A 20,443-nucleotide genomic window follows, 5' to 3' on the forward strand; every position below is an offset into this window, starting at 1 on the left:
TCTCTCTCTCTCTCTCTCTCTCTCTCTCTCTCTCTCTCTCTCTCTCTCTCTCTCTCTCTCTCTCTCTCTCTCTCTCTCTCTCTCTCTCAGTTTCCGTTCGTTATTTTTACGTCTCCTTCCGCGGTCCTTCTTCGACGCGCGCGTAATTCTCGGCCGGATCCGCGTTTTCGCGGTTCGCGCGCGCCCCGTCACCCGAGCGCGATATTCGGCGAACCTCCTCCCCCCCCTGCCGCTCGCTCTTTTCTCCGAAGCGCTCCCCGTTGTCCGCGCCGGGCGGCCTCTCGCACCTCCTTGTTTGTTTTCCTCCTTCGTCCGTCCCGCTCTTTGTCTCCACCTATCTTGGTTTACTCCGGGTGTTTACCCCCACGGCGAAACGGACGATTGGCTTAGTTGTACGAGCGGCGTACAACGCTTGACGCGGGCTCGTTCGGTCGTTCTCTTCGGCGGAGGCCTCGTGTGGGAGAGAGCCGGAGTGAGAGGGGCAGACGGCTAGAGAGAGACGGCGGCCGCGCGTAGCTTGTAGGGAAAGGCGGAGAGAGGAAGGAGAGCAGTAGCTAGCCGGTGGTGCGTCGTCGTCGTGCGCTTCCTAACCTCCAAAACCGAGGCTCCTCGCCGACCGCCGACGCGACGTACGAACGGGCCGAGCAAACGACGCCGCCAGCTCGACGCGCGCGCGCGCGTGTGTGTGTGTGTGTGAGAGTGTGTGCGCCCGTATTTTCCCTGTCACATTGTCCCCGCGTAACGATTCGTAACGCGGTCCGCAGTCGACGCCCGTCATCCTCGTCGCCGCCGACGTTTCGCAGTGACTCGACAAACGGCTTGTGCTTCTCGCGCGTGTGTCACCGCGCGGCGGAAAAGTCCCCGCGGTCAAGCCGAGGGAGAGAGAGAGAGCGAGAGCTCCTCCGCAGTTTCGGCGTCGGTAAACTCGTGTCGCCGCGCTTTTGTGAGTGAGAGACGAAGCCGGAGCGCGGGCCAAGAAGCCACGGGCCGCGACCGCCGAGCGCACGGATATCCCACGGAATTTCGCCTGGACATTCCTTCCATCGCTGCCGCCACCGCCGCCGCCGCCGCCGCCGCTCGGGAGCCTACCGTGGACACGGTTAGTACAATTCGATAGCGATCCCGCGTCTCCGGGCACGGCGTACCTGGCCGGCCGCACCACGTTGCGCCGAGCGCTTTCGGCGCGGCCGCACGCGGAGCCCGCTGCGCGCGCGCTCCGAAATCCGCGCGGATCCTCTCCACCCGCGCGCCCCGCGGAGCGTGCCAAGCGGAGGGCGCATGTCCGCGCGCCTTCGAAACCGACCGGCACCCTCGTAGCCGCCCCCCCCCCTCCCGCCCTACCCGCGGCCCCGCGTAGCCGCTCGTTCTCCGCACGTGGTCGTCGATTTCCGTCCTCGAATTCGGTTTCAGCCGCGACGCCGCCGAGGAGCGTCGGTCGGCCGGGCCGATTGTTCTTCTCGGGACGAGTCGGGACTATTCGTCACGGCTCCCCGGCCTTGGCCCTTTCCGCGCGCGCTCTCTCGCCGGAAAGCCGATTTCGCGCCGGTTTCGAAGCTTGCGCAAAGGAGCGGAAACGCTCCGCTCCCGGCCGCGGGAAAACAGGTGTTGACGGCTGGATGCGCGCGCGACGGCTTTCTTTCGAGATGGCGAAATTGAGTTTACCGTGCGAACGAGTTCGGGCCGATACGCGTCTAATAACGTCAACAACGGGACATAACACGTTTGTACCCGAGAGCGCAGGTCAACTGTCGTAGCTGACGTTGGAGAGGTGATTCTCGCCGTTTATAGTTGCCTCTTTATATATTTAAAATTTTCCCCCTTGTATTGTTCTTTAGTGCGCTGGTTTCTCCTTTTGTTTTATTATTTATCTTTAAAATGCCCCAGCAAGGCCCAATGCCCAAAAAATGCCAGTAATGCCGCAAATCTGTACACCACAGTGCCCTCAGCGGTTTCCCCCTCGGCATCCCCGGCGCGCCGACATTTGTGCAACGTTGGACATTTTTATAAAAAACATGGCCCGCGCGTAAATATTTTATTTCCCCTCGCAGATGTAGTTCGGCACGTTTAAACGGCGTTTTAACACTCGTCAATCTTTACTTTTAGCGGAAAGAGGTGTATAAATTGCGCTCGCGCGCGCTTCTCGTCTCACCTATTTGTCTAGCACCATTTTAGCGCGAAATGTCGTTGAATATTTATGTCGCGTCTCCCGGTAAATAATTTGCCGCCGTCTCGCGGGGCTTGGGGGCGGAGACGCGGCTGGTTCTTTCCGCGGCGGGAAAGAGAGCGAGTGGGACAGAAGCAGCTCGTGCAAACGCGTATCTCGCGGGACAATCGCTCACCGCTGGGAAAACCGTCGACTGTCGCAGGGACGGCGGGGACGACCGAGCGGGTGGTTTTTGCGAGGCGGCGGCCGTAAAAATCGCCGCCGCCATAAACAGTCCGGCTTGGCTGCCGGTGGCGCATAGTTACGCGCGGCTTATCGCGGCGCCGCGCCGCATTGCGTTCCTCGAACCCGCCGCGCGCGGCCCCTCCGCGTACGTGCGCCGCCGCGTGCATGTGTGCGCACCTGGTCTACGGTACCCTGGGCTTCCTCAGGATCGTGAGAATCGCCGGTCTCTGCACGCAAACTCTTCCCGATCCGGCGACGGAATCGCCGGAATCGTCGCCCGGTCACGGCTGACCTGTCTAGGAATATTTCGGGGACGGCGGTTCGCGACAATTTTTTTTTAATGAATAAAGGATTAATTGAGCGAAGACGCTCGGTGTGAAAATTAACAGGAAGCGGTGGGCCTTGACAAGCTATGTTACTTGTCCTTTTTTTTTTTTAATATGATCAGCATCCAAGTATGTTAGTTTCCGATTCGCTCTGAAACGCCGACTTGCTTGAAAATGTTTCTTTTTGCAAAATACTCTGCCTCGGAACAGCCAACTTGCCCTAAAACTCGGCGATTCATTATTTCGCTTAGCTCGCTTCGAAATTGCGGCGCTTCCGCATTCGCGAGGCTGAAATTTGTACCCCTTTAGGCCCGCGCCTCGTCGAGCAAGATTTGTCGCCGTCGTCAACGACGCTATTGTCGATGGAAACTAGGCTGCGAGCCGACAGTCGGGAGCGCGCTGGGCTCCTTGCAAGCCGAGCGCGCGGAGTCTCGCGAGAGTGAGGCAACTTACGGCGTGTAATTGCTCGGGAATTAGAAACCACACCTTTTGCGCTCGTACGCGCGTGTCGCCGGTCGACGTAATAGGAGATCCACTGTAATCGCAATTAGGCGCAGTTTTCTCGGTGGGCAGAAATCGCCGCCGGGCTCGCAATTTGCCAATCACCCGCGGGGCGTATCTGTGTTTACGATTAATTTTCGCGATTGGGAAATTTTCAGTCCCGCGGGCTCGCCGCGTTTTCGCTGCAAGTCAGGGAAAACAAAAAAACATTGTCTCTCTCTCTCTCCATCCATCGGTAATTTTTTTTACGACATGTGTTGAAAGGGCTCAGCGGGCCACTTCGTAATTCACGCCGTATCTCGGCCTGAAATTCCACGCTCGGTGATATCGGCCGTAATTGTGGCCGTGATCCGAATATCGATGACTAAGACTGTCTCGGGTGTATTTTTGCGCCGCGAATGGTAATCTACGCTCGCGAAACGCTCGAGCGCTATTTCCTCCGATGATGCACCGCCGACACCTGCGACGTCGCGATATTGCACTCGGATTAAACCATTTTCGCCGTCCGATTCGGCAAGAACCGGTTTCCCGCCGGCTCTCTATCGCCGGGGCCCTCTTTTTCTTCCCCGTCGCCGCGACCGAAATCGAAATGAGCCGCGGCTCATCGCTATGCGAGGCGGCGTTTCGCAATTCGGGAGAAGCCCGAGCTCTCCTCGTTCAGCCTCGAATGCCTCTCGGCGAGGCGACGAAGCGTTAGGCGCGTTCGCGAGAATATTTGCCTAACGCGAAAATCTCCCTCCGTCGTAACCGAACGAGCTGCGCCCGCGCGGAAACGCGATAATTCAATTTGCCCCGATTCGATTGTCCCGTTTTGTTTCTATTTTCGAAGTTGACGAGCTCCGGTGCTGTTATTTTTTTTTTAATATCATATATTAAAAAAAGGGCGGCCGCGCTCGCGCTCGCGACCGCCGGCAGTTAATGGTAGCGATATTTAATACGAGTATTAATGGCGGGAAATACAGTTTTATCGCTATTGGATAACCGGCGATGAATTTTATCGGTTAGTTATAGAATTATTATTGAGTTTCAAAGAAGCGCTGACAGGTTGCGAAAACTCGTTTCCTGATATTTTATAGCCGCGCTGCGAGCCGGCGCGGCACGTTAGGTGTCTCATTTTACCTTGATATCGATCCGACGTGTCATCCGTTTAATCTTTTCTTTCTTTTTGTTCCTTCCTCTCGTCGTTTAGTGTTAAAGCACTCCCGGCCGACGTTTTCAGGACGTATCATACTCGCAATTTATGGGAACCCTATGCCGAGAATGTCGAGCATGCGCCGGGAACGATCTTAGGGACCTACGAGACGGCTAAATGCTTCCCATAACCGAGATATTAAAGGATTTATTAAGCGCGGAAGGTCAATTTGGTTCTCACTTTTTTCCTCTCTTTAACGAGTTAATAATCTCCCCCCTCTCCCCCCTTCCCGCGAGCTAGGCACTGTTATCTTCGTTATGATTGTGGCCATCGATTTCACGACAATTAGATTGCAATGTAAACCCAGCCTCGCTTTATCTTTCCGCTTACTTTCCACACTGATACGGCGTAACAGCTCTTTCGCACGCCAATACAGAGACGCGATGTTCTCTTTCCAAATCGCAACCTGTAGCACACGATACAATTTTTGTCACTGGATTGCTCACGAGAACCAATAAGGGTGCAGGGATCGGGCGACAAAGACACAGAAAATCTCAACGCTATTTACGACCACACTGAAAAAAATTTCTGGTTGAATATGGACGAATCTGTAATCCTACAGAAATTCTGGTAAATCCTAAAGGAATTCTGGTAAATCCTAAAGGAATTATTTGATTCGTCCATATTCAACCAGAAATTTTTTTCAGTGCACACAATAGACTTAACTGAAATCTTGACACCACTATTTATTTATTATTTTAACTTTTTCTCGTGGCTTTTACTTGTTTTTAATTATACCAACCGACTAATACTTTCGTCAGTCGTGCCCCGTCATCTATCGAGCAATGTTTCAAACACCGACACTTAATTTTCATAACATGCAAGTCTTCACATTAATTGCAATCAAAACTTCTGCACCCTTCTCTCTTTCTAACACTCTGATTTTCAGTATGTGATCATAATTAAAAATCAATTGTACTTCACCAAAATACACGCGGATCTATGTACAGTGAACATAATATCTCCAATGTACTTAATTTATTTTTAACATGGTCAATTCTCTTATTTATATAGTCTGATCGCTTGAAAAGGACCAAGACCCATGGTCGAAACGTAGCGATTCTTAAAGCATCAAAATTGCCAGATACGGTCAACAAACTTTAATGTTGAATAATCGGTGTTTTTCAATTTTCTATTTCTATCTAATATGAAATTTAGACGTTGGCTTACGTCCTAAAATTTTTCACGCGCGACGACGCGGTAACTTAAAATTTCTTTTCGACAATAATACATTGAGAATTTCGCCTAGTCGACCGCTGTCTCGCTTATTCCTTATCTCTCTCGTCCCTGTCTCGTGCCCGAACGGATGCTTAAGGGGATGCTGGAGTGACTCTGCACTTTTGCACCTTCCTAACCTAAAAACTGTCAGTTCGCGGAAACATTTGTATAATATACAAATTAAATGACTTACGTGTACAGATCGAAAGCAGCTCGCTATTCCGGCCAAATGAAAGAATAATACGGCATCATTGAAACTAAGTTTATAAGTCCAATAAGAAATAATAGTGAGCAACACATACATACAGTATCATGTAGTATATGTGTTGCTCACTATTATTTTTTATTAGACTTACAAACATAGTTTCAGTGATATCATATTGTTCTTTAATTTAGCCGGAATAGCAAGCTGCTTTCGATCATCTGTACACGTGCCATTTAATTTGTGTATTACACAAATCTTTCCACGAAACAGACAGTTTTAAGTGCGGAAGGTGCGAAAGTGCAGAATCACTCCAGCATCCCCTTAAGAGTGTCGCGGTGAAACGAGCACTTTTGTAATTATAAAAAAGCCTGTTTAAGCGACATTCGAGTTGAACGGCCACCCACGTGGCGCGCGAGCTCTTTTGATCATCAAGGTCGTCCGACTCCCGCGAAGCGATCCATCAATTCTCCTTCTCCGCCGCGCGCCAGTGGAATATTTCCTTTCGGAGTCCTCCTCTTCTATTTTCCTTACGTCGGACTCTCGTATTTTGGGCTCGCAAGGGCGTATCATATTTTTCCATTCCGACGTTTACGGTCGTCGCGTCGCGGCCCGCGTCGATTTTTCTTCCGTGATTCGAGATTTGTAAGCGCGGATTATGCCGGGGGTGGGGGGAGGGAAACCTCTCCCGCGGGAGGCGCAGGGGACAACGGGGATTCCTAATAAAAGGATTGGCCACGCGCGACACGCGGCACCGACGAAATTTCCTATTTCTATTTTTTTTTTCTTATTGAATTTTTCCCGGGACGGTCCTCTTCATATATTTTTTTTTTTTCGGACGTGTACGCCGCCGTACAATCTCGCTCGAGCTCCCCCGAGCATCCGCATATTTATAGCCGTCAATCTGGATTCTTTCCAGCATTTGTTCGCCCGCGATCGCATCGACTGTCGATCGATGTGGCGCGTTTCGTTTTGCAGCGCCTCGCAAAACGGTTGTCTGGAGTAATAAGAGCGCGATTCCTCTGCCGTAATCGATTGCTCGACGGTATTTCCCGTACTCTCTCCCTCTCTCCCGCGTGATTTCCGCGTTTCGCGATTTGCGGTTTCCAAACCGCCGGCTAGCTTTCCGCGCACGGGGGGAGGGTAGCATTGCGAGAGGAGCAAAAGAGCTCTCTCTCTCTCTCTCTCACTCACTCTCTGCCGCAGTCGGAGTCTTCCACTCGGGTAAACATCTACCGGAAACTATCCCGTGGAAAAATAAGCAACGCGCGCGCGGCTTGCGTGGCATTGACGTGATGTTCCGTGCAGGAGGTGGTGCGCAATTTCATTCGGCATGAAATGAGTGTAACTTAAGAGCCGCCATCACGCGAGAGTCTCTTGGCTCGCGTTTTACCGTGTAAACGTACCGAGCTTTGTCTCACGGAGAACCGTGCCCGTCCTACGTTCCTATAACAGTTACTGAAAACCACGCGTATCTCGTAAGCATCTTGCATGTTCGCTTCGCCGATCCTCTCGCGATTCCTTTCGTTGACGCGGACGAGAGGCCTAGGCCCGGTTTCACCAACGTCGCTTAACTTTAAGCTTAGCTTAATTCGTTCTCGGTCTCATTCCAACTTTAGAAAGAGACAAACGCGAATTAAACTGAGATCAAAGTTAAGCGACATTTGGTGAGACCTTAGGCGTTTAGGCGCAGCGCCGGCCTACCGGGAGGGCCGGCTCCATTTTCCTGGCGTCCAACAGGGTACTCGTAACTCATGTCGCGGGAAATTAATTAATTAAATCGCCCTCGTTGCGCGCGGGATGATCGATACTGAAAATTAACTGCCGCCGTAATACTCACGGCGCAGGCCCGTCTGTCTTTCGCGGAGACGGCCTGTCGTCGACGGGAACGACAAATTAACGGGCGGGCTAATAATCGTGAATACGCGGCCGTTTATTCCTCGGGCTGGGCCGATGGCGCCTCTGCCCGACGTAAAAAGCTCTTGCGGTTTCACTCCAAAATCTCTCTCCGCGACGCAATCTCAATTCTCGTCTTACGATACCAAGCGATTATTCGAGATTGCCGCCAAATGATAGGTGTGCATTTTTCCCCAACAGCGTGAATTTCGTATTTCAGATAAAGTAATGCCCACTGGGCATTGCATTGGTGTACAAGATTTTGGTCAGCGGTTTCCTCCTCGATCAAACCAAAATTTTACACACATATTAATATCTAAATTAGTTTTGCTACAAGTTTCAAGAAAATCTGTAACTTCATCGTTTTTAACCTAACTACCTTAAGGCTCCTGGGCTCGCCACGGCTATGTTGGAAATCGTAACGTCAGAAGCGAGAAATAATACGCTGAGAATTCTTGCGCTTTACAACTACAGAACAAGATATCTGAAAAAAAAAACAGTGCATGTCGTTTCAGCACATTTTCAAAATGCTCCGGTAACTAACCTTTTCCATTGACAGCCGATAAACAGCCGTAGAATGCGAATGTAACAAGATTCCTGTCACGAGTACGCTTACGCATGCGCGACTAGGGATCTTGTTACATTCACATTTTACTGCTGTTTATCGGCTGTCAAGGGAACAGGTTAGTTACCGGGGCATTTTGGAAATGTGGTGAAACGATATAGACTGTTTTTTTTATTCAGATATCCTGTTCTGTAGTTGCAAAGCACAAGAATTCTCAGCGTGTCATTTCTGACGTCATAATCCAACATGGGCTGCAGTGAGTACCCAGGAGCCTTGAGATTTTCATGTTGAAACTACAAATAATCTCATCGAGCGGTAAACTGCTGACCAAAATCGTGTATGCCCACTGAGGGATAAATAAGCAATAAACCCCCAGTGGGCATTACTTTATCTTATTTCATCTTTATAATACCTCAGCAAGGCCCAATGCCCAAACAATGCCCAGCAATGCCACAAGTCTGTGCTTCACAATGCCGTCAGCGGTTTACCCCTTGAATTTTATTTTCAACAAGAATGTTCTTTTTTCCTGCGGCGACTAAATGGCTGCCGAGCAAATATTTGTTACTTGTTAATTTGAGAATATATACATTTCGCTAAAGTACCTGTACATGTTTAACTTGAAAATATGCACATTCGAAATGAAGAGCTACTTGAGCTACAAACTGAACATAATTTATATCAACAGTGTCTTTTCTCTCGCGATCACGCGTGCACGCGCGTGCCCCACGGGTCGCGGCCGACGTGCGAGAATCGGCCACGCATCCCGATCGAACGTCGCCCCCGATTTCCGAAACGCGGCCGAAATAAAGGATTCGCGGGTTCGTCGCGTTCGTGCCGTAAATAAATGGACAGTAACAGCGTCGCGGCGAGCCGCTGAAAATAACGCCGTGACTCTCGGCCGCGCACCGCGTCGCCCCCATCGGCGTCGCTCGTCGGCCGGTTTCGAAAACAATTTTCGTTGTGTGTACAAAACCGCCGATCGTCGGCGCGGCGTATCCAATAATGCGAGCGCCCGATGATCCGATCACGTCTCCTCGTTAATTAGATCGGATTACCGAGATTGCGCGCGGGAGGGCGCGATTTTTGATCGCGCGGGATGGCGAAAACGATTTGCCCTCCCCCTCTGTTTCCCTCTGTTTTTTTTCTCTCGCCGCTGAAAATCAATTTCTTGTTACGCGTAAGCCGCAGAAGCGCTCTCGCTATCGTGCGTATTTCGGGTATATCCCCCGCCCTGGGAAATGGTTTTCGGCATATACACGGTAAAATGGATTAGTCGCTCTACGTGCAGATGGATGGAAAATTCTTGTCACGTATAAATTTTTGCGGACACCGCACTCGGTCGGGGCAAATATTAAAATAATAGACGGCCATTCACGGTAGGTCGCGCACGCCCGGCTATTCTGAAAATGACGTTTTAAGAACGTAACGGAGGCGCCGTCATTCGCGGTCGCGGTGATTCCGCCGCGCTCGATAATTCTAATTATTACACGAGACGACGCGGTGTAAGCGGAGGCTCAACGCGCGCCGGTTCTCGCGTCGGCGAACAATCCGAGGCTCTTCAACCAGGAAGCGAGTAATTTCGCCATCCCGCGCGTCGTCCACCCACACCCGAGCGGAGAGAGATACTTAATTAATTCCTCCGCTCGGCGCGGTGCCCGCCGCCGATATTCTTGCGCGATAAAAATGTCGCGGCGCGGAAGAATAACGGGGAGCAGTGACTCCTGCAGTGGATCTGACGAAGCGCGATTTTGTAATCCGATTTGCGGTCGAATGTCCTCCCCCTCCCCCTCGCATTGCGGAAACTACAAAGAGAATACAATTCGAGGAGCAACTTATTCCCTTATAGCAGTTATTATAAACGATTGCAAGCTATCGAGAGTTCTTGATAACGTAATGATATAAAAAAAAACTCCGACAGCGCTTACGTGCGCTTAATTACGATATACAGGGTGTCCCAGGAGGAAAGGTCAATATTCCGGGAGGTGATAGTATCGGTCATTTTAAGCAAAAATGTTCATACGAATGTATGCCTCATTCCCCACTGTTTCTGAGATGGAGCTATTTGAAATGTACAGCTGCAAAATTACTGACGAGAAAGAAACGCTACGTACTATTTCTAACATTTAGTGTTTAAGTGACACATTTTTATAGATCGTAATAAATTTTCAAAAAAATTCCCCGATAACAACAATGCATTTTGCAACTTATATCACACGTGCATGTCTTGAGACTGTTCTGGAATGTATATTAGATATTATTCTGAAATGTGAGGAGCGAGGGGAAGGAAGAAGAGAGGAGGAGGAAGAACCGTGGGATATAATTGAATGAGTTGAACAAATTTTATAAATTTAAACGAGCGCGCTCTCCTTTTAACTTTGTTTCCCTTTTGCAAATATCGCGACCGCGCAATGTCACGATTCAACGGGACTCATCGTTAGCGATTACGCGTCTCGAGTTTTCCTCGGGAAAAGAATGACGGCTGCGGGGCTTCTTGAAAATTCAATCACGGCCGATGTGTGCCAGGGCCAACAGGTCCCTTGCTTCTCGTCTGGTACATTCCGAGACTCATTAATGCGACTACCGAGCAGACGTTCAACTGCAGGCAAATAGATCGGCTTTAGCAGACGCAGATCAAAAGCAGCCGGATTATCGTATCCCGCGGAGCGTTTGTTTGGCTAATATTAAGACTGGTTTACATCTATTCTGATTTAGACTAACGCCGGTCAGCTCGAGCCTTCATCTCTATTTATAATTACTGCTGGACTAAAAGTGGCGCAGAGAAATGTCCGCTGCTTGGTAAACAAATAAACGAAAAGATCCGAGTTCAAATCCACGGACACCGCTGGTTTTTTGCGGAATCTCTCGGAGGGAAGTGGCAACCCACCGAGAGAGTATCCCCTCACACACACACATATCCCTTTAGGCGTGTAGTCCTCCAGGTTTCCTTCGGCAAGGTTTAGCAGCCTACCGAAGACGAAGTGAAACCAAATACTCAAAGTACCAGAACGAACTGGATAAAACAGGCTTTAATACACGAGGTAGAATCGCCAAATCGCACCGACCAGGATTTACGTGGAATGTCGAATTTACGTCGGCGAATTTGTTATAACGGTGGAAATTTAAAACGCCCTTAATCAAATTTATCTTAATTAGCTTCCTGTCTCGATCCCCTTGGCTCGGCAAAAAATTTGTAACGAAAACTCACTCGTACTGATACGATATGCATTAATCGCACGGCTGTTTTCTTAATCCACTTCTGCGGAAGTTCAAGTTTGAAAATTCAACACTTCGCACACGTAATATCGCCAAGCGTTTCTTAAATCCACGGCGTTGGCCGCGGCGGCCGTTTATTAGTTCCGGTCGAGTAACCGAGAGGCATCGGCGGCTGCCTTACGTCAGACATCTCTGGTTATAACTCAGCGTTTTCGTCGAACCGTCCTGGATCCTGGATCGCTTCACGAGCACGACCTTTCGAGCCGCGGCGGAAAGGTTATTCGGGAATCGGCGCGTCCCAAATCGTTCATTTCACTCCAGAAGAAGCCCCCGGACGCTCGAGCTACAGCTGTTCCAAGCCTTGCACATGCTCGAGACACCGGTGTTTACATTATTACCGACGCTTCACTGTCGCGATTTCGAAGAGCTGCACCTGTCCGGCCCCGTCAGCGACTCGTTAACTCGCGCTTAGTGGCGTGCATATATCTCGCCGCTGCAAAACGACAGCTCTTTTTTTTTCATTCTCTTTATAAAATTCATATCACAAAGCACGATCTCCCGCGAGAGATAAGTTTGCAGAAGTAATTACAGCTTATTGTAGCAAAAGTCGACCCGATAGCATAACTCGAGAGCTCTCGAGAGCTCTTGATAATGTCATATAAAAAAAACTCTGACAGCTTATATGCTTAATTAAGATATACGTCTTTAGATATTATTCTAAAAATGTATTTCAGACATTATTCTAAAATGCGAGGAGCGAAAGAGTGAGGGGGGGGAGCGGTCGTTAAATATAATTGATAGAGTTAAAAACAGGTGTGTACAATTATAAAATAACGGCGCTCTCAAAATATAGATATTTCGAAGAGCGATCCTTTCTTTATCGGGGCATCTCTGCATTTTAAACACGCGATAAAATGCGTCACGATAGCACGCGATCGCCGGTTGGCTCGCGAAATAATCCGGCGGGAGCGCGCGGGGCGACAATTTGCGCGTTGGACGCGCCGCGTGTTCCATTCGCGAACGTATCGCCGTTGCCCGTTCGGCAAAGGTATTACTCAGCGCGATGAGATTATTGCGAAACGAAGCATTGTCGGCGGTGCACTCTTCGAAACAATAATCGCGCTCGGGTGGACGCGCTCCGATTATTGGTGGACAGGACAATTTCATTTCGCGCGTATAATTGCGCAGTCCATGTGTTTAGCTGCGCCTAAATTTCGCGTTATTCGAGTCGAAACTGATCGAACTATTCGACCTGGCTCGACCGGGCTGCCGGTTTCGGATATTTCGCGCAGAATAATGAAATTCTGGTAATGGCACTTGGCAGGAGTAAAACGGAGGTCGCTTTGTTGCTACGCGAAGAGAATTTTCTCTTCAAGTTTATCTTGAAAATCATGTAATCGTGAGACAACATGACACTGCGAGGAATTTTGTAAAAGTCTTTTGAAAGTTCGCTAGTAAAATGTATACCAAGTATAATTACTAGTAGAATGTATGGTAAAATTTCCAAAAACTCTCATAAAGTTGTTCGAAATGCCGTGTTGTCTCACGATTGCATGATTTTCCGAGGCAATTCTCTCCGTGCACCTTTTACGTCAAATCAACGTGCGATAACAGCCGGAGTTGCGCGATTCCTTCGCTCTTTTGTCGCACACCTCTCGATGCGCGTTTCAAACATCTTTTTGTCGTCTTTAAATCTCGCACGATTTATTTTCAAGTTACGTATCACTCGGGCATGGGATGTATTGCGTTTTTTTTTTTTTTTCGAATAATGATCAATCCACGTTTTTGTGCGGAGCTGGAACGCGTGTCGCTCGCGCGTGTCGTAACGCTCCTCGATTACATTGTACCCGCGTCGGCAGCGGAAACGAGGTTACCGTCTGCGTGACGGTGATTTAATGAAAGTGACGTCTTGGCAGCGGGATGCGCGCCGATCGGGAGATTAATCCGTTGCGCCGCGTTACACGGTGGTCGTGCACATGTGCGCGCGGCGTGTTACCGAGAATCACGTATCCTCTCGTATACGCATTCGCACACGCGTAATTTTCAGTCCGCCGCCTATATTGGCTCGAGGCGAGTGCACGCTTTTATCAGCTTATCTTTGAAAGCGACGGTAAACATTTGAATTATTAAGCCGCCTCCACGCTTTGAGACGCCCCGGCGGATGAGGCTTGCGATGGAGAGAAGAAGGGGCCACCGGTATAATAGCTACGGGACGAACAAAGGGGGACTCGAACAGCGTCGAATGCAAGAAATTAACCCTTCGTGAGAAACGGGGTCGCTTCTACCCGCGGAAGCTTTGGAAACGCGACATTCTCACTCGGTAAAAAGGAAAGTCGCGAATGATAGGCCTTCGGCGAGCTTTACGAGAGAGAATTCCCGTATTTAAATTTCAATACGGCTCCATTTCCCGCAAAACACCGCGAAATATTCGTCAAATATATAAGTTTTTGAGGTCTAATAACGCGGAAGATCGTAAATCCCGGTGGTACTCGTATACGGTAAAATACCGCAAAATACCTGATAAATTTCAAGGTCTGATGAAATGATTAATCCTAGAATATTGTTACGCGGGACAGTTTTGTGCTATAAATCGGATTACAGGGAGATAAAATTCGTAACGTGGAAAATGTAATAATCGAAACGCGTTGAATATTGCATGTTTGTTATCTGATACGTTTGACGTCATTTGTAACCGTTGATATACAGTATATGTTTCGTGCAAAATGGTATTGTCAGCTCGGAAAATATTACCGATAGAAGGCGTCACACAGAGAAAGGCACTTTCATTTAGGAAAAATATTATTTCGCTCGTATAATATCCGGGAAGCTCAAAAACATTTTCGCACCGTAATATTGTTTCGCTCGATTAACGTTTAAAATTATTAAATTGAAATATTTACGGGTTTGCAAGTATATAAACCGATCAGCCTGGATAACAATGAATGCAATTGATTTACAACGGTCTAACGGAATACAAACGTTTCATAAATCGCGGAAGAGAGCGTGTGTCCTCTCTTACGTATCGCGGAATCCTCATGTTTTCTGAAAGCGGTCCTACCAGTGGTGCTCAACGCGCGCGATGTTCGTGTCAAATAGTTGGTTGCGATTATACTTATCTTAATGACGCAATCGGTAATGCGACGCGAATACTGGTAAGCGAGGTACAACAAATGCAGGAGAATCCCATTGAGGTCAAGAACCATTTGCAGTGTTTGCGAGCGCTCGGGTATTCTCATGGCAAGCACAATGCTATCGTAGATAACAATATCCCGAAAATTGACACCAGTTTCATGTTATCTTTTCTACTGTTATATCTCAATTACCAGCCTGGCGACATATATTTGGAAGGTTTTTATTTAATCGCTATTTTAGAGATTAAATCAGGGAACTTGTAGTCAACTCAACTGGCATATTCCTTTATTTAGTAAATGCAACGTTTCGACCGAGGGGGAAACCGCTGACCAAAATCTTGTACGCCAATGCCCACTAATGTCCAGTGGGTATTATTTTATTTTATTTCGTTTTATTTTATCTTTCTAATGCCCCAGCAAGGCCTAATGCCCAAACTAATGTCTAGTAATGCTCAGTCTGTACACCACAATGCTCTCAGCGGTTTCCCTCTCGGTTTCGACCCTATTTTTTCAAGTCCTTTTCAAGTTATATATTTCAATAAACATACGAAATTAAATAATACATTAGTTATCAAGTAAAACGAAGGGAAGTAAATTAACGAACCTAATTGAGTCATCGTCGTCCATAAGACAGAGTCACGTTATAAAAATACAAGTGCATATGAACACTGGATGCACCATTCGAACTAATTCGTAGGTACCGCCGTAGAAACGAAACAAGGCGATATTACGACCTACACAGATTTGAATCCGCTGTCATATATTACATTTAAAATCTCGGCGTCTGTAAATTGATCGTGTCGTTGGTTTCCTTGATAAAGAACATTTCAGCAAAAAATTTTTGCTTTCGACCAATCGCACTCGTGGTCGTGCAATACGCGATGTCTGCTAACGACTGAGTGACACCTTTCGTGTGTCTTAATATCATTTCTATGTTCGTTAATACGGGTCTGTAGCTGTCGTGTAGTTTGTCCAATATAGTATTTTAGAGAGAACATTTGACACATCGTCTACCTAGTAAAAAGCTTTACGTCTCTTATCTATACAGTTGGAATTTTCGTTATTACGTAGATATAAGCTACAGCGAGGCTACTTGGCTCGGTTGAAAAAATGCGGGTAAAAGATTGTCGAGACAAAGTGCTAAAAGGCCAAGAGACCCTTCCTACCTTGAGAAGGGAATAAAGCCCTTTCTTGTCTTGACAAGTTTATATCCGAATTCTTTTCTTAATTAACACAACAAGTGACAGTTCGCGCTCCGCTACAATGATTAAATTTAGGGGGAAACCGCTGAGGGCATTGTGGTGTACAGATTTGCGACATTACTGGGCATTTTTTGGGCATTAGACCTTGCTGGGGCGTTATAAAGATAAGATAAAACAAGATAAATAAGATTAATGCCCACTGGGCATTAGTGGGCATTGGTGTACAAGATTTTGGTCAGCGATTTCCCCCTCGAATTAAATGTATGTAAAATGATCAGGTAAGGTTACAATATGAGTAGTGCGTTGAATAACAAACTCTTTTTACACTGTTATCTATTCATTTCATTCAAAATTTTACATTATATGGCATTTGTTTCGTACAAGTGTTAAAAATATTTTTGATAGCGCAACACGACAGCAGTCACCGTGCAAATAATGAATCTTTAGTACATTGGATGATATTATCCACGTAATACCACTTGGAATTTATTTAATGGTTGTGGGCGGAGGTTCACGGGATCGTGCAAGAAAGGGACAAGTTCGGGAAAAGGCTGATGAATTTGTTAGAGTTCTCCGAGTTCTTTCGGGGAAACTTCTATACAGCGGAACTTTGGCCCTCGCTGTCGGCGGGGCTTTCGCTTCGGTCCGAGGGTATTCGGCGAGGTTAGATCTTTGTGATTTCGATCGGCGGGCAAACCTTCGTCATTCGTTGGTCGTGTGTACGAAACACGAAGGGGATCGCGGACAGACTCGCCTTCTCGCTCTCCGAATGGGAAAAGTGAAAGTATACCGGTGGGTCAAGTGTGCGTAAGGATTCTTGCACAACGGCGCGATCCATCTTATTCTTTCGAAGGTTGAACGTCTCGATGTCTCCCTTTTCTTTTTGCAATTATCTTCTTTATCCACGAGGATCCGATTATGTCAGCGCCCGTTCGGGCGTTACGTCCTGCCGAGACGTTTCACGCTGTCTATAAAGAATATCGATAACGCTCCTTTGGCGTATCGTCAACGCTCGATAACCGGGAGTACATACTTCATCCGCGAGACAGTTTCACGTAAATTCACGAATTGTATCGCGCGGCACGTAAAATATCGATACCGCGACATCGATATTTTCGCGCTAATAGCTTGGTATCGCGCAACTTGTCGCGCGATAGTTTCCCTCTATTCGAACCCGCGATACTTCCCGAGTATCGATCGCGTTCCCTCCGTCTCGACCACGTGCTCTTGCGTCTTAGGAGTGCGGGCCACGTTTTCGTAACTGCTCCACGGATAATTTTCCCGAAATGCTCAAGGCCGCGGGATCGAAGCCTCCGAGAAAACGGAGACCGCTGCGTATTTGTGAAACGCGTAACGATACCCCAAAACCAGTTTCTCCAAGTGGCTTCTTTTCCTTCTCTTCTACTTCTTCTTTTCTACTTCTTTTTCTACTTTTTTTTTACTCGTCCTTGTTCATGCAGCTTCACCGGCATCCCGCCTCTCCGTTCGTTTTTGCGGCGCGCAATAATAATGCATTGTTGCGATCGCGATGCATCTCTGGCGACGGCTGTGGAGTTTTTTCGAATTTTAAGGAGCACGAGTAACACGGGCGAAGGACTACAGGCGCGTTTTTCGTGGCTCGATCGTCGTCCGAGGGTCGACATTCTTCAAACCGGTTGATTCGCCCTCGCTTTTCTCTCTTTCTGTCTACTGTCCGCGCCCCTTGTCCCCCGATCCAAGCGCTGCGGTCAAAATAGTTCTCTTCTCTTCGCGGTTCTGAAAGAGCCCGCCTTAGAAATAATTCCACCGAATTAATTTAATTTTATTCTTTTTGTGCGCGGTCGATTTTCCCGTGGGCGACAGCCACTCGTTCGCTTCGATTCATTTTCATATTGAAAAATCAGATTTTTCCCAAATTTTCCCGTACCATCGAGACTGTTACGTTCAATTGTTACGCGGAGCAACAGTTGACGCGCAAATACGCACGGTATGTTTGGATCGTTTGGCGAACGTCGGACGCGCGCACGTCCGATCGATCGATTAGGAGTTTTACCCCCCGATTAATTGCGTTGTCGGGTTAACAAAAGGCGCGCGAGTCAAATAGCCTTTGCCCCGGGCGAGTGTTGTAATCCTGTAACGCAAAACGCGACCTACTTCACAAACGCCGGGGGGAAAATGATAATTATAAGCGAACCGGTAGCTGGGCTCGATAAGCCTATTCGACGAGGCCTGGCGATCGCGCCGGCATATTATTCACTTTTGCGCGCGCGCGCATCACCTCGGTAACGCGCAAATATTAACCGCCCCGGTTATTATCCGAGCGAGTGTGGCGAAAACAACGGGGGCCGTATTGCACATAAATATGCATACGGGCTATTTGCGCGCGTATTTGTCCGTTACACGCCTGGGACGCTGGTGCGTGCAGCTGCAAGCGCCGACGTTTTGCGCGAGATTAAAGCGCGCGGATACGGCGCAGTCCCGTCGGCCATCGCCAATTATTCAGGCGGGTAAAGATGCGCGGGAGAGCGCCCGAATGCACGGGGCTCCGCCGGGCGCTAACAGGAATCTGATGGCTCTGCCAAAATTTGAAAGATTTGTACGATGACACGCCGGCGACGGTACAGTTATAACCGGCAGGTGCGGAATTGAGCTTTGTAGCTTCTGTAGACTGGGCAGCGATGAGTATATACATTTTACATAATTATTCGCACGATTGTAAATACGTGAGTTGCCTAACGATAATTGGGAGAATTAGCAACTCCAACTGCGCGTTACGGCCGACGCTTTTCGGGGTAGCCTTGAAGACTCGCGGCTGAGAACCGGCGGCGAAAAGAAATAACGTATGCACAATGCGTCAGCGTCTGGAGTCGCGTCTGCGCGCGCGGGCGAGCACGTTCGAAAATACTTTCTTTGATCGATCAAAATTCGCCGGTCGCGCGACGGAAGTTGGCCGCCTTTAAGGGGACCTTAAAGCCGTCTGTTTTATCGACGTTCTTTGTTAGAACTAATCTTTTAATTGGCTTCATAGAAATGCAAGACTCTTTTACGGAATTAAAGTACGCAGCAAAATCTAGACTATGCTAGTCGACTTTGTATCAAAAACGAAAAACAAATTAAATTTCACTAATTTTTGGTACGCTTGACGGCAATATTTGCTTGATACAAGAATTTTGCAATTAATATATACAAAATGAGAACCAGCATACCCTAGGGACAACATACAAGAACAATATCGTGCAATTAGAACTAAGAGTAATAGCCTAAAAAAAAAAGATTACTTCTAACAAACGCAAGTCCAGAAATCCAAGTCTGGAAGAAGAGAAAAAGAGCAGTGTGGCGTGTAGAAATAGTTGCAGGCTTTTCGAGGGAGGTCGCTGCCAGTTCGTCAGTAAAGACATGGTGTCGACGATGCTAAAATTCGATCCAAACTCTCGGTCTGAGCAATAATCGGTCTAATAAAATTGCTGCTTTTTCGTAAAAGTTGTAAATTGATTGGCTATAAATTTCTTCGGACTTGGAATTATCAATGTCGATAATTGACGTTTTTAATTCCGTCTACTATCTTGTCGACACCGATCGAGTTCGCCAGCGGCTTTAGGATCCCCTTAAGTTCGCAGCCGGATGCGACCTTAAAAGCGCCGGGGGAGAATGCGTCGTGTAATTCTCGCGCGGCGTTCATTTCTAATTTAACTTCGCTCGCAACATCCTTGTGCATTTTCCGCGCGAGGAAGAATTAAATAAAAAATTCCGAAGGTGACGGAAAGCGCAATCCTTTAATGCGACGTCGTCCGGGGCTTCGTCTGTACGTACGTACGTTATCATATGTTTAATTTCTCACGTACAGCTCCGCGTAAAGTCACCGGCGTAATCGCGGATTACGCAATCGGAATTGTTTGCCGATTACACGCCTCGCCGGAGACCGAGACTCATTACCGTGTGCGAGGGAAAACGGATTTTTTTTTCCTTTCTCATCAGAAGTTTCTCTTCTGTCGCGCGACCTTCGGCTCAGCCTTAACCTTGTTTGTTCTTCGGATACCTTTCTGGTAGCAAGTAGAATTTCTTTAACGTTTTTAAAAGCACGCGCGTGGGTTTACGGAGCGTTTTCTCGCACGGCTCGCGCGAACAGATGTCACCCACGGAATCTTGATCGCGCGCGATATTAGAAAGCGAATTCCGCATTCCGTGTATTATCCGATGAGGCGCGGCAACGATATTTATACGCAGAAATTTGCATGCCCGAAACGTCGCCGGCAATAGGTTGAAAATCTCGTCGATATGTCGCTCGTTCCACGTGGCTCACCTGTGTAACCTTGTCCGACATTTTTTCGACGTCACGCGTGGGATCGCGTCGGTCCTCGAACAATGGAAAGTTCGGCGGAGCACGTGCTCAAAATTTAATGCCGATGTCGGGCTCGCTTTCAAGGAAATAGCCTTAATGGCGGAATGAAATAAGCACACAGTTCCTCATTACACAATTTTTTCCGTTCAATTCCGAAGATCGACGTTAACGATAAAATGAATGAGCTAACAATCTTACACAACTTTTTCCTCCTTATGAAATTTAAGCGCGCAAAGATTACTTTTTCGATAATATCGAATTTGATTTTATTACGTTTTATTCGATCGTCG

At 48.0% G+C, this 20,443-nt stretch overlaps 1 protein-coding gene across 4 annotated transcripts in view; it reads left to right on the plus strand.

Moving 5' to 3' along the window:
- Positions 1 to 20,443, plus strand: part of LOC105567351 (polypyrimidine tract-binding protein 1) — a 418,546-nt gene that overhangs the window by 106,287 nt on the left and 291,816 nt on the right. For 2 of the 4 annotated variants that reach the window (XM_012022161.1, XM_012022162.1), the window contains exon 1: positions 266 to 1,099. The exons of 1 other annotated variant lie outside the window; for it this stretch is intronic. The gene's annotated coding sequence lies outside the window, so the exon portion shown is untranslated. Of the gene's footprint in view, positions 1 to 265; positions 1,100 to 20,443 lie in introns of those variants that run through there. One more of the 4 variants, XM_012022167.1, reaches the window with a different exon arrangement.

The sequence above is a fragment of the Vollenhovia emeryi genome, unplaced genomic scaffold (genome assembly GCF_000949405.1).
Source record: "Vollenhovia emeryi isolate VEMERY1.0 unplaced genomic scaffold, V.emery_V1.0 DF939138.1, whole genome shotgun sequence".
NCBI lineage: Eukaryota > Metazoa > Arthropoda > Insecta > Hymenoptera > Formicidae > Vollenhovia > Vollenhovia emeryi.